Here is a 14,265-nt window from a genome sequence, read left to right on the forward strand (position 1 = left end):
CCTAAAAGTATCTGTCAACCAATTGTTTCCAATTTAGCTGTGCTTTCTAGGATTTATGTTTAGTCATTAAAGTTTTATCTTATTTATGATATTTGAGTGTGAATGGACAGTTTAGAGACTCCTACCCACATTACTCCACAAGCTGCTTTGCTGTGCTACTTACAGAAAACTTGTGCTAACATGGAGCTCAGGACAGGCTGGCAGATATAAAGGGGGCGAGGAAGCGGGGGGGGGACGATACATCTTCATTTCCTTCTCACAAAATATGCACACAGAAAGATTTTCTGGCATGCGAAAGGAGCCAGCTTCAAGACAATGTATTTTGCTAGGGACAGCTTGTAACCAAAAAAAGATTCCAAACTAGGAAGGGGAAGCTCCCTGCGGGGAGTAGAAAGTGAAACTCCTTGGTTCAACTTCGGCCAAGGATAATGTGTGCAAGGCTACAACAGTGACCAGAGGGTGTTGGGAATCAGGAGGACCTGTGACGCATGAAGCCTCACACAAAAAATGTTGTTACTTAACACGCCTGACATTACATTTAAACTGGGAGCGTGGTTGGTTTTTAAAAAACTTTTTAAGCAATAGACATGCCTTCAGTACTTGAGGATGCTGAGACACAGATAGTATATAGCACCCATTATACGAAAAGATTCTCAGTTGTTTCAAATGCACTGTATACATTCTAATTTAAGAAGGAGCACAATGAAAAGTTTATAAAAGAGAGTCGTTCTAGTCTTGTAGTTTAAGAGAACAAGCTCTGAATAAAGAGGTCTCTGGTTTGATTCTTGTCTCTTCCATAATCTCACTAGGTTGCCTCAGAGCCAAACTACAAGTGATGCCTTACACAGGTTGGACACTTGTCAGCTTCCCTCAAGTTTTGATGGGAAATGTAGGCGCCCTGGTTTTACAGCTTGGCTCTCCATTACAGCTGCAAGACCAGGATGCCTACATTTCCCATCAAAACTTGAGGGAAGCCAACTAGTGTCCAACCTGTGTAAGACGTCACTTGTAGTTTGGCTCTCAGACAAGCCACGTAGTCCTCCGTTTGTAACTTGGGAAGAACAGAAATGCCCAACTGACAGAAGCACTTTGAGCATGGAGGCTGCTTTTTCACACAGGAGTCTGAAAAGAAACCTCCACCATGGGGCACCGGCAAGCTTTGTAGGAACAGTAGCCATACACCCAGATCCCACTCTGTTCACTGCTGCTGCCTCCCCCAACCCTGTTCCTTCCCCTTTCCTTTGTCAAAATGCACTCATGTGACAGTAATCACACTGGAACCATCCAAAGCCCTGACTCCTCCTTCCCCAACAGAGGTGTTTCATAATGCTAAAATGCAACAAGGAGAAGGAGAAAACCCATCTAAAGAGCTACAAAGGGGAAGGGGGCAGCATGTAGCAGGAAGCTGCCTCACACCATTTTTAAAATGGAGCTTAGCTTCCCCTCCCATCCATGTAGTGGAGACAATGGAAGAAATGTCCTCATGGGTACTCTTTCAGAGCAACTCTGAAGATTCTGTTTTAAACTAGAGAAAACAGGGTTTCCTTTCTATGGATTAAAGGAGAATTGGCTGTAAATGCCAGAACTTGAGCTTGGAATGAGTGGACTGTCTCCTTTAACAGAAGGGCTTCATGTTTTCTATGAGGTGTACGTCTCCATACAGAAGCTGCATGAAATATAAATGATAAATACATATGCTAACCAAGAGCAGAACTGCGTACCAGCAATTTCACTGTGAATTGGCCTTGATTCTGACATTTAACCTTCCATTTGGTCCATAGAAGATACAACTCTTAAATGTCTTCCACAGCTAGAGAAAGCTAACATTTTCAGCTATGCTTTTATAGAGAGGACGTTAATCAGAGCTCGATTAAACTGAGTTTCCCCTGAAATTGTGCAGTAGAGTCATATTAATGCTGAAGGAAATCTTCATGATTAATGATTTTCTAATGCAATCCAAATTAATAATGATTTGCCCATATGTAATGTGTAGTCACCCTTGTCAGCTCGAGAGACTCAATTTTCCAGTGCCCTTTTCATAAATGTAAACTACCCACAGATTCATTAGCCATATGCTAGAAAAGCATCCTAGATATACACAACAGAAATCCAGCTAGGGATTATGATTTCAACCATGTCTGTGCACATTTAATTATTTAAAGAAGGTATGATATTCTGGTCTATTTTGAAAGGGGTAATAACTGAAGCTGTAGATAGTAATGACTGGGAGCGGTGGAAACCAATCTATTGGAACTGGAACATATAAACAGAGTGGCAGCCCAGTCCTAAACCCTCAAACACTGCTAAGCAGTATACTGAGCTTGCAGAGCAGAAGGGCAATTTGTAAATTTGGCCAACCAAGCCACCTGGATTCATGCCATGGTAACTTCAAGACTAGACTATTGTAATGTGCTCTTAATAGGTCTGCCCTTGAGGGCAACTAAGATACTCCAGTTGGTACAGAATGCCATAGCTTGGTTTGCCCCCCCCCCCAGTCAGAATGAAGAGGCAGACACAAGTATTGAGAATTAAAGGGCCACTTTATTAAAATTATAACAACATATCTGTCAACATGGCAAAGGCCTAACTAGTGATACAGGTCAGGCCCTGGGGTCACTCTTGGACCTCCGCCTGACCTGTATCGGTGATCCACTAGCTGCCCCAGGTGCAAGCCATCCATCATATGGCTGGGACCCAGCCAGACTGGAGAAGTGGTTCACCCCCCTTAAAGCTCCCCCACCCATCTGTAAAGCTGCAGGGGGGACTGGCTTGTCCAGGGGCTCCCCACGAGGGCATCTGTCCTCACAACTGAGCTGTAAAGCAGCCAGCCACTCCTAACAGACCCCGATTCCCCATCAATGGGGATATGCCAAGGGTGGTCACCGTCCTGCTCATTTTCCCCAACTTCTAACCTGCCACTGGCTAAGGCCAAGCCTCTGCTTAGGTTTTTGCACCCCGCAGATGGCATAAAGAGCCCTTGCTGCATTTCTTCCAAAATGTTGTTTCTTCCGCCCCCTCAGTAGAGGTCAGCAAATGCGGTCCTGATTTGTAGATAGGGGGGACCCCCTTTCCCAATACTATAAAGAGGGCTCTAGGGCTTCCATCCAGCCCTTCACCAATTCCAAGCTCCTTGCGCACCACAGGCGGGGACCCTTGGACTTGTGAGAGGGGGGGAGAAATAATTAAATATCTCTGACAACACTCATGATGGGGCAATGTCCACTCACCAAGTGCAGGATATACCACTGTAGAGCAGAATCAACAGAAGAATCTAGTATGAAGTAAAATCATGTAAGAAGATGAATAGAAATTTCACTTAATAGCTATTTACAGTAAAATAAAGAACAAACTGTGAGAGACACATATTCATGACTTGTACACAGGGGAGAGAGGCCGCTACAGCAACAGACATCTTAACTGACACAGAAGGAATCTTCACTCTCAGCAGGGAGGGGCCAGTTCCATAACAACAGATAAACAGACACTATACAGAAACTATACAAAGTATCAACCCCTTCTCCACCTGCAAGCACTCTTTGCTCTTTCAATTTAGATTAGGCCACAGTGTCTTATTCCAACAATCCCCTTCTCACTGTGCCACATTTGAATTGACCAAATTTAATTCATTACGCAGTATTTCAAAATTGTCTTTACTTAGAGGCTTTGTTAAGACATCAGCAATCATTTGTAATGTTGGGCAATACTCCATTTCAATAAACCCTTTCTGACACAAGTCTTTTATTGCATGACCTCTTATATCTATAGATCCAGAGGAGTTACCCATGTTAGTCTGTAGTAGGAAAATCAAAAAGAGTCCAGTAGCACCTTTAAGACTAATCAACTTTATTGTAGCATAAGTTTCCAAGAACCACAGCTCTCTTCGTCAGATGCATCTGATGAAGAGAACTGTGATTCTCGAAAGCTTATGCTACAATAAAGTTGGTTAGTCTTAAAGGTGCTACTGGACTCTTTTTGATTCTCTTATATTTATGTGTTTAGTGCATGCATTTATTTTCTCAGATTGCACTAATTTCAAACAACTCTGATTATCTTCCATAATTTTAATAGGTTCTGAATTTGGCACTCCCAGATCTTCTAGAATCTGGCTAAGCCATTGTGCTTCTTTGCACGCCTCTGCTGCAGCAACATATTCTGCCTCAGTCGTAGAATAAGCTACTGAGGTTTGTTTCTGGCTAGACCAACTTATGGCTCCATTTCCAAATAAAAATACAAAACCATTTGTAGACTATCTGGTCTGTCTCCAGCCCAGTCTGCATCTGTATACCCTACTAATTTAGGATCTGTTGTCACTGTTAACTTTAGCTTAAGATCAATAGTGCCTTTCAAATACCTCACTAACCTTTTTAGTGCATTCCTGTCCCGATTAGTGGGTGAACTCATTTTCCTACACAGTATACACACTGCAGATGCAATATCTGTGTCCAGTGCCAGCCATAGCGGCCCCGGACTGGGACCCGGCAGCCGAGAACCCTGCGCCGCCCCGGGTCACACCCCCGGCCCTGACACTGCCCTGCTTACCTGGCCCGGGGACGCCGGAGGCAGATGGCGATAGGGAAAGGCCCCGGGAGGTGAGGAAGCAGCTGGGCAGAGCAATGGAGAAGCGGCTGAGCCTGGGGCCCGCTGAACAGCTGAGCGGCATGGCAGCACAGCAACAGGCCCCAGCGTTGGCCCCACATCAGCCCAGGAGGCTGCTCAGGCTGGGCGAAGAGGAACGGCCAGCACAGACGCTCAGGAAGGGCCACACCCGGCCGGGAAGGTGAGTGAAGCGGCCAGGGAGGAGGGAGGAACCCCGCTGCCGAAACCGCCGGTGGTGATTTGGCTATGGGGCCTGGGGGCAGGAGAAGGGCTCCCATGGTGGGCAGGAGCCGGGCCAGCCAGAGGGCCACGAGCGCAGGTGGAGGGAGGGGAAGCCAGAAGGAACGAGGGCAGCTGATTGGCGGCCAAGGGGGAAGGGAGGGCAAAAGGACGCCATAAAAGGGGGGTATCCCAATGAGGCTGGGGAGGAGAAGGCTGGAGCGGCTGCAGGTGAGAGAGAGGGCAGAGAGCCGTTGACCAGCGGGCACGAGAGTTGAAGGACCAGCTGACGAAACCCCCTCCCCCCCCACTGCCAAGTCTGAGGCTGAGGGAACCACCCACTCAGAGGTGGCAGGCGCCACGGCGAAGGGCAGAGCCGGCGGGACCAGAGGAGCAGCGCCTCACAATCAGGTCTGCATGTATTAGCTAAAAATAAAAATTTCCCTATAACTGTTCTGTACAATTCATTTTCAGGGAAAGGTTCACTTCCATCCTTTTCTGAAATGAAATTAGTGCATATTGGAGTTGTCACAACATTTGCTTCCTTTAAATCCATAAACTCTATCAAGTCAATGATTTTCTGCTTTTCACTGAGAAGAAAACTATCATCTTCTCTTTCTACTTGCATACCCAAAAAGTAAGATAAATTACAAAGTCTCTTAACTTCTACTTCCTTATTTAACCATTCAATAATTTTTGTACATTCTTGTTTGTTTTCACTACACATTATCATATCATCTATATAATAAGTATATAAGTTATTTTTCCATTTTGTTGTTTTGTAAAAAGACATGGATCAGCTTTACTTTACCCTGTTGTAAAAGCAATTTGTTTAATTTATCATTCCATGCTCTAGTAGCCTGTTTTAAACCATATATTCCTTTCTGTAACTTGCAAACTAATCCTTGACCGATTTCAAACCTTTCTGGTTGTTGCATATACAGTTCTTCTTCAATTTCTCCATTTAAGAAAGACTTTATATCTAGTTGTTCTACATGAAGTTGTTTAAATGCAGCGACACTAAGCAAAGCTCTAATTATACTGTACTTTACTACAGGAGCAAATGTTTCGTCATAATCTTCTCCATATTTTTGTCTATACCCTTTTGCCACTAACCTTGCCTTATATCATTGAACATTACCATCCTAATCTAACTTTGTCTTAAACACCTACTTACGACCAATAGCCTTTTTATCTTTTGGCAACTTAGTAAGTGTCCAAGTATTTCTTTCCCCAATGCTTCAATTTCTTCCTTGGCTGCTGTCATCCATTTGGCTGCTTCTTCTGCAGCCGTTCTGCTGGCACTCCTTTATTGATTCTAGATGAACATCTAATAGAAGGTTCTGCTCGCTCTTCCAAATTTTCACATTCAGTTTCTTTCTTAGTCTCTGTTTCCCCTTCTGTTTGTGAATTCCCTGTACTTGAATTCTTGCTTTCTATTTTCTGTTCTTCTAAGAATATTTTTACTCCATCCTCTTCACTTGGCCAATTAATATTGATCTATTCCTCTTTAATATTTTTCCAATTAGGAACACATACAAGACTGCTCCTCTTCTTCAAAATATACTACTCTTCTTACTTTCTCTTCTCCTGTTTCTTTGTTTAGAATTCTATAACCTTTAAATTCTTTTTCATATCCAACCAGTATTCCCAGTTCAATTCTATTGTTAAGTTTGGAGCATTTCTGCACTGGCACAGGTAAATGGAACAGTGTGCAAGTGCTCTATTCCATTTTTATTCAAATAAGACTTGACGTGGTGTGATATAAACTCACCAGCATTGTCTGAAAGTATCGCTTGTGGTTTTCTCCCAAATAGATTCTCAACACTTGCAATGTAGTTCTTCAACTTTTCTGCAGCTTCTGATTTTCCCTTCAAAAGATACGTTACACAGTATCTGGAAAAATTATCAATAAATGTTAATAGATATTGATTTTGTCCACATGATATTGGTTGAATTGGCCCACAAATATCTGTATGAATTAGCTGCAAAGGTTTTGTTCAACTTCTCTGACTTTGTTTAGGGATTGAAGGTCTTGCTCACTTCCCCAACAGATAATTTTCACATTTTTCCCTATTCAAGTCAATTTTATTCAAGCCTTATTCAAGCTAGTTTGGTGTATTGGTTAAGAGCGCAGGACTCTAATCTGGAGAACTGGGTTTGATTCCTCACTCCTCCACTTGAAGCCAGCTGGGTGACCTTGGGTCAGTTACAGCTTCTAGCTCTCTCAGCCCCACCCACCTCACAGGGTGTTTTGTTGTGAGGATAATAATAACATACTTTGTATGGGTGGGTGTTAAGTAATCCTGAAGGGTGGTATATAAATTAAATGTTGTTGTTGTCATTATTGTTACCGTTATCATTATCAATATTGTTATTGTTATTGATATCAATATCGATATCATTATTATTATTTACAAGGTTTAATTTCCATTCCTCTTACCAAACCTTTCTTCTATTACTTTGTAGTCTCTGTGACCAAGACTTATGTACAAATGAATACATCTTGCACTTGAACTCTGTATGACCAAATTCATTCTCTCTTGACCTGTATCTAGAACAAAAACTCCATTATTTTCAAAACCTTGAGCACATAGAACAACATTTCTAGTGATTGTACATCTGTTTGGTCAAAGCAGATACACTTAACAAATTGTCTGTTAACTCTGGCAAGTAAACCACATTTTTCACCTCATTATAAACAACTCTTCCTCCTGCTATACATTTAAGCAAGCCTTCTCCTTTTCCTTGAACAGCTATTTTATTGCCCTTTGCAATTATGACATCCTCTGATGAAGTTTCATTCAGTTCTTTGAAGAACTCAGAATTACAGATCATGTTTATGGAAGTGTCCAAATCAATAATCTAACCAGAGGATTTAGGATTAATATCCTCATATCTTCCACACTCTGAAATTACTAAATTATTCTGATGATCAACAGAAACATTTTTCATGTGCCTTTTGCTTCTACTTTGTTGTTTTACTTTGCTAACACCACTTTGCTTTATACAGTCTCGAGACAAATGACCTGTTTTTCCACAAGAAAAGAATTTTCTAGTTTTATCTTTCTTGTTTGCACCTTGTAAAGTGCTTCTATATTTAAAATTATATTTAGTCCTTTGTGCAGAAAATGCTTGTGTCTCATTCTCTGCTGTCTTCTCTGCTCTCCTAGATCCCTCTTCCTTAAGTTGTGAGGCAACATATTTCATAGAAAGTTCATCTTTAGTCTCTAGTGCATGTATCAAAGAGCTGCACTTTCTGACAAGCTTGACAAAATTAAAATGATTTTGTCCTCTTCATCAACTCCATTAACTTTGTCACTTGACTTTGAGGGAGGGTGTCTGTGGTTCAGGTGCTCTTTCACAGGGACAAGGTGGCACTCAGAAGTGTGCCCACCATTGTGGCACCCCTGGGCTGTGCAGAATTGCCCTGGGAAAGAGAGTTTAGAAGTTCCCAGCATAGGGAACAAAGGGGGAGGGCTGGCCAGCCTGTTCCTGGGGTTATGGTTGTGGGGTACTTGGGGTGGATTTGGGTTTGTGAGGGACTAATGTGGGGATTTCGGTCTGTGTGTGGCAGCTGGGGAGGAATTGGGTACGTGTGGGGCTGTAGGGGGTGGACTTTGGGGGCTGAGAGCACCTACTTTTGGAGGCCATGAAATGCCCCCCCCAAGTGGGAGCTGGCTGAGCCTCAGTGGGGGTAGGAGGAAAGGTGGGAGAAGGGCCCCTGAGGGTTGAGGGCATTTTGCATGCAAAATGTCACCCCTGGCAAGACAAGCCTCTGTTATTTCCCAGCTGGAAATAGTGGAGAAAGGGGGGGGAGCACCTACTTTGGGAGAACCCCCAAGTGGGAGCAGGCTGAGCCTTGGTGGGGGGTGGGAGGAAAGGTGGGAGAAGGGCCCCTGAGGGTTGAGGGCATTTTGCATGCAAAATGCCACCTCTGGCAAGACAAGCCTCTTATTTCCCAACTAAATAGTGGAGAAAGGGGAGAGGAAGAGCACCTACTTTGGGAGGCCCCCCAAGTGGGAGCTGGCTGAGCCTTGGTGGGGGGTGGGAGGAAAGGTGGGAGAAGGATCTCTGAGGGTTGGGGGCATTTTGCATGCAAAATGCCACCTCTGGCAAGACAAGCCTGCCTCTTCATTTTTTCCCCTTAGGAAATAATGAAGATCAGCAGCAGCAAGCACAAAGTAAGAGATTAGCAGCAGCAAGCGAAAACCTTTCCCTTTTTAGGCGAGGATAGGGGGACCTGGTTTGGGGGGGCATAACATGGCCCCCCAAAGTCCAATCTGTCTGAAACTTGGGGGGTTGTTAGAGGGGAGTTAGAGGAAGGGCTCCACCAATTTTGTCTTGATTCGGTGGGAAAATGCCTCCCCCAGGCTTTTTCCCATTGAAATGCATTACCGAAACTAGCCGAAATACTGAAATGATTACCGAAACATACAGAAACGTTTCGGTAATCACTGTTTCGGTATTACTGAAATGTTTCAGTTAATACCGAAACAAACCGAAACAGGTATGTTTCAGGTTTTGTTCGGTAATCTGATTACTGAATTGCACACCCCTACTCATAACACCAACTTCTCTCATACAAGCCAGCAACTTACAAACCTTCCAAGTGTTTTGTGTCTCACAGCGGTGAAGTGTTCAGTTCATAAACCTCTAAGTTACTTCAGTTTTATCTATTTCCATGCCTTCTTATTTTACCTACTTGTAAATAAACCTGTTTCATTTTGAATCTCCACAAGCCTTGTGTGCCAGTTTCTGTTTAAGGGAAGTGCAAACCCCTGATCTTTCCTCTGCTTGGACTTGGCTGGGTCACCATACCACTTATATTTTCCTGAAGGGTGGGACAATAAAGAAAGTTGGAGCGAAATCTCAACCATACTACTAAAGGCATCCCAGCCCAGTATTCAGCTTCATAGGCTTAGAAGGAGAAGTTTTACCTCAGGGTAGAGGAAGGTCAGCCCATGCATGAGTTAGATGAGGTTTTGTGACATATTACCTCCATTCTGCAGGTACTCCTTTGGATGCTCATCAGTTATCAGGTTTAGTTCTAGGTATTTTTTAATTTTTAAAAAAAATTATTTGACTTATATCCCGCCCTCCCCACAAATGGGCTCAGGGCAGCTCACATCATAATTAAAACACAAACATGAACAATACACATAGACTACAATAACTAACACACTTGGTATAAAAACAACGAACAGCAGCAAAGCAAGCAGTGTAAACAATCCCCTGGCAGCAGCCTTATAGGCCGGAGCAGGCAAGGGGCGGGGCCAGGCAGATGGAAAAGCCCAGCCCTTGATGGAAGAAGCTCCCTTGGCAGCAGCAACAGCAGTGCAGGCAGACCTCTGGCAGCAACCTTTGTAGGCTGCAGCAGGCAAGGGGCGGGGCTGGGGAGATGGAAAAGCCCAGCCCTTGATGGAAAAAGCTCCCTTGGCGGCAGCAGCAGCAGCATTGCAGGCAGACCTCTGGCAACAGCCTTTGTAGGCTGCAGCAGGCAAGGGGCGGGGCTGGGGAGATGGAAAAGCCCAGCCCTTGATGGAAAAAGCTCCCTTGGCAGCAGCAACAACAGTGCAGGCAGACCTCTGGCAGCAACCTTTGTAGGCTGGAGCAGGCAAGGGGTGGGGCCGAGCAGATGGAAAAGCCCAGCCCTTGATGGAAGAAGCTCCCTTGGCAGCAGCAACAACAGTATTGACTATCATATACAAAGCCTTTCATAGTCTTAGACCCTCATATCTGTAGAACTACTTCTTCTACTATGCTCCATCATGACCACTTCACTCCTCTGAGCAAAGCCTTCTGAAGGTGCCACCCTGCAAATGAGTTAGATCAAAAGCTGCCCACACCCATGCATTCAGTGTTACCATCACCACCTTATGGAAGGGCTTGCCCAGGAGACTGGTCAGAATCACAGAGGATAGGTCCATCAATGGCTATTACCCATGAAGATTAACTGGAACGTCCATATTTAGAGGCAACTATCCTCAGAATATCTATGCAAAGGGGCAGCAACACAGGGAGGCCTTGGCATCTATGTTTTGCCTGTAGATCTTCCAGGGGCATTTGTCTGGGCTCTGTGTGAAACTGGATGCTGAACTATATGGACTGTTGATCTGATCCAGCACAGCTGTTTTTTATGTACCAAACCAACAGCAAAAGGCAGAGACAGTTGACCAAAACAGAAACAAATGTACAAAGAAACAACTTTGTTACACTTTGCTCATCCCTACATTTAGATGGCGCCGTTTTGAACAGATTTGGATGGTAGCGGTTAAAAGAGGTGAAAGAGGTCTCCTGATCCATGTTAATTGAACTTGATTAAGCACTCAGAAATGGTCAGAGAGTGATTACTGGGAAACTGCGTGCCATTTGGAAGCCTTTGAAACAGATTAATATTACTATCAAATTAATTTGATGTGAATAGTGAAAAACTGTTATGAGGAACTTGGGCAGCCGTGCTTATATTAACAAAGCTGCCTCAAGTCAGATAATCTTCTTGATGATGTTTACAATTTATTCATTTTCTTTGACATTTTAAGGGTTTTTTTGTAGCTTAAGGACCCCTCCCTCCAATTCTTGTAGATATTATTTAGTCACTATACACATATACATACTGTATAGGGAAAGCACAGAAACCACTGCAAAAGAGCCTTTTACTTGGTAGCTTCCTCTTCTCCCCAAAGCTTCCCTCTTAATTTAATTTAATTTTGGTGTACTATCTATATGATTCATTTTCTTATGAATGTGTATTAGATATTTGTCCTAAATGGATCCCTAGAACCAATCTGCATTACTACTGTTTGAGAAAACAGGTATGGAAAAAAGTAAATCGGAGGTAGGTGACATTTCCGTAAATGAAAGGATAGCTATTTCCTGTAAGTCATCATATTATAGTAGATTAAATTATAAACTGCTTAGGATAATTGAGGAAAGATTCTATTCTCCTTCATTTCTTATAGACTACCAACCTTCAGTAATGATTTTATCTTCCTATTAAAATTGATTTCTTAGCTGTAGTCTAGGGTTCTTAGATTGATTACGTAGTCTAGAGACAAAGCATAGAGAAATATCATTTTTGTTCCAGTGTTGGGGAGAAAAATCAAACAAGCCACTTGAGCCAAATCACTTTGTAAGCAGGAGTCTCACCATACATTTTCTAGTTGTTGACTATGGCATCAAATAATCTTGTCTGGGTGAATAAACTTTTGAATCACACAGTAGCCCTGTATGCATGTCATATGCAGGGACAAGCCAATGCATATAGAAGAGGAGCAGAAGCAAGCACACTGGCTTGTGAGAGAGCATACTGGTCCCACCCCAGCCCAGGTGTTTTCATCCAGATTACGGGCAGAGAATGCTACATTTATACAAGTCGTGCATAACTCCCTCTCGGTAGATGGGAATTGACCTTTCTCTCTAAGGCTTCCAGAACAGGTTTCATAGTTCAATTAATCTTGCAATAGCCCCTTTGATATAAAAAAAACGGTCAGAACCAGTACTTTTTTCTTTTTAAAAAAGTTTCAATAGTAATATATAAGTAATAGAATATACATACTGTGCCTATTTCCAACAATTCCCCCCTCAGGACTTGGGAGGACCCTGGAAAAAGGTGCTGTTATTCAGTATTTACAATCACCACCCTCCCCGCAAACACCCTGGTCAGCCAAAATATATCTACAATAATTATGACAAATTATTATTGTGGCTCTTTCATTTTTCACCATCCTCATTATGGCTGATCTCCCATAGTATTCAAAGAGCAGGAAACATCAGCCACATGAGCTAACAGAGAAGGATAGGGCTGAGCAAATGGCAATGTCCCCTGGCAATATGGCACCTTTCCTGAGGGTAGGCACATGATGACTCTGAAATCTCACCTTAACTGATGATAAACAAGGAAGATTTTGGAATTTTGTCTTATGATTTCATGGACAATACGTTCACCAAAGATTATTAGGCACAATGATGAAATGTAATCTCCAAGTAGGGTTGCCAACCTCTAGGTGGGGCCTGGAAATCCCCCAGAATTATAACTGTTCTCCAAATTACAGGCATCAGTTTCTGTGGAGGAAATGGCACTGTTGGAGGGTTAATTCTATGGTATTATGACTAGAGATGGGCACGATCCGCATTACGATTGAAAAAAACCCATGATAATGGCGATCGCACAATCGTGACCCTGCGGATCATGATTGTCCACGGCCAACGATCCAGCGATCAGGAGAGGCCTGGATTGTTGCATTCGGGCTCGGATCGGGGATCCAGACACTCAGGCACCAGCAATCTATTCCCCTGGCAACAGAGCCAGGGGAATGCCTGAGCTCTGTTTGCCCTCCTTCTGTCGCCCTGGAAACCTGAATGGAAGCCCAGCTTTCCTTGATCAGCAGGGCTTCCTTCCAACCACGGAGCAGCAAAGCAGTCACAAGTTGGGAGAAGACACCCAGGGGAGGGAGGGGGAAGGGGGTGTTCTGTAGCCATGGGCACTCCAATCTAATCCCTGCAAACCTTGATAGGCAGCTCTGACGGCCAAACACAGACTTGTGTTGCTGAATGGGACCTGAGGGGAGGCGGCTCGTCGCTGCCTCCTCGTGCCCGCCAGGCCCGACAGCCGCCGCCACCACCCACCTTCCAACATAGCTGGGAATAGCAGCGCGCCCCGCTTTGGCCTCCATGGTCCACGATCCACGGCTTGGGAATGGGAGATGATCGGTGTGGATCGTTAATTTGGGATCGTCGCCAGTGCCGATCCACGATCAGCTGGATTGTTAATTTTTTTTGGATCATGCCCATCTCTAATTATAACCCACTGAGACCCTTCCTCTCCTCAAATTCTGCTTTCCCAATTTTCCATCCCCAAATCTCCAAGAATTTCCAAACACAGAATTGGCAACCCTACCTCTAGATTCAGACTCGAGTTGATAATCTTCTGAACATCCTTTTTGCAAGCCAAGAACCATGGCGAGATTTTGACCACCATTCTCTGCTTGTATCTGCCTGGCCACTGTGTGAAATAGGATTGTTGATAAATAAATAAAACCACATTTCATGGAAGATAGGCCCTTCAATGGTTACTGGTCATGGTGACAGAAGGAAGCCTCCATACACAAAGGCAGTATACCTCTGAATACCAATGTTGGGAGGCAGCAGCAGGGGAGTTCCTTGAACTCTATGCATATTTGGTCCTCTAGGACAACTACTTTGCCTGCTGTGTAAAACAATATACTGGACTAGAGGAACCAGTGGTCCGATCCAGAAGAATGTATGTATGTTCTTACATTCTAATTGTACATTATGTGTATAACACATATATGAATGGCATACGCTGTGTGTCATCTAAAAACATGAGGATTAATGTTATTGTCCCCAATATCCTTTCAACGTTTCTTGAAGATTGGATCCTGCAGCTCTCTGGGAGTACCACAAAATCGTGTCTGTTGACCATTCTGA

Source organism: Eublepharis macularius, chromosome 13 (assembly GCF_028583425.1).
Source record: "Eublepharis macularius isolate TG4126 chromosome 13, MPM_Emac_v1.0, whole genome shotgun sequence".
Classification (NCBI taxonomy): Eukaryota; Metazoa; Chordata; class Lepidosauria; order Squamata; family Eublepharidae; genus Eublepharis; species Eublepharis macularius.